At 38.8% G+C, this 1,174-nt stretch overlaps 1 pseudogene; it reads right to left on the reverse strand.

The window, feature by feature from the left end:
* Window positions 1–796: 796 nt before the first annotated feature.
* Window positions 797–888, reverse strand: LOC113836455 (annotated as a pseudogene).
* Between the last annotated feature and the right edge of the window lie 286 nt (window positions 889–1,174).

The following is a 1,174-nucleotide window of genomic DNA, read 5'->3' on the forward strand; positions in this document are numbered from 1 at the left end:
AATTTTCTTTTATTTTTAAAAATTATTTCTCTTACTTTTGAGATTTAATAAAATTGTATCAGTTCCCCCCTTTTCTTTCCTCCCTCCAAACCCTTCTATACACCCATCCTTTCTCTCTTTCAAATGAATGGCCTATTTTCTCATTAATTGTCACACACACACACACACACACACACACACACACACACACGTCGTTGCATATATGTGTGTGTTTGTAATACGTATGTGTGTATAATATATGTGTAATATATGTGTGTTTGTCTACAAGTATATTCCTAAATACAACCTGCTCAGTCTGTACAATGTGACTTGTATGTATGTTTTTCAGGGTTGGCCATTTGGCATTAGATAACCAATTTTTGTGCTCTTCTTTGGGGAAGACTGTTTTTCTTGCTCTCAGCGTTCCTTAGCTGCCTGTGGTTCTTTGTGTAAGGTTAAGGCCTCATGGGCTTTCCCGTGTCCACTTTGGCAGGTATATTGTTGTTGTCCTTGTTCAGCTCATGCCTAGGCAATCATATTGTTGAGACTTTATTGGTGGAGCTAACTTTATTAGGAGACACAGTCTCACAGTAAACTCCCTGATCCTTTGGCTCTTAAAATCTTTCTGCCTCCTCTTCTGTAGTATTCCTCGAGCCTTAGGTGTAGGAGTTGATTTGTGGATGCATCCATTGGGACTGGGCTTCACAGCTCCGAATTTTTTTGGCTGTGGTTTTATTTGCAATGATTTCCATCTGTTGCAGATAGAAGTTTTAATGAGAAGTGAGGACTACATTTATCTGTGGCTATAAGGACAAATAAAAATATGGAACATGAAAAATATTTTCATCTCATCTTTATACAGGGGCCATGCTGATCTTCTCTGCACTTCTGTCTCCAATTTGTGTGTGTGTGTGTGTGTGTGTGTGTGTGTGTGTGTGTGTGTGTGTGCTGCCAAAGTGAGCACCATAGTTTTCTTTTTATGGGATCCACAGGAGAAAAAACCCTTTTCAGTGTCAGTGGCGCAAAAGTCTCTGAATAACTGATGTTTTATCCCACTGACCTGTGTATTACACACTTGACTAATTTTCTCTTTTTACATTGGCTGCTAAAGTGACGAGTTTGCATCTTCTTAGCAATTGTATAACATTTTGTGTTAGATGTCACTATTTTTGGCTTCCAGGTCGTTTGCAAAGGT

This window comes from Cricetulus griseus, chromosome 6 (genome assembly GCF_003668045.3).
Source record: "Cricetulus griseus strain 17A/GY chromosome 6, alternate assembly CriGri-PICRH-1.0, whole genome shotgun sequence".
NCBI classification, from domain to species: Eukaryota; Metazoa; Chordata; class Mammalia; order Rodentia; family Cricetidae; genus Cricetulus; species Cricetulus griseus.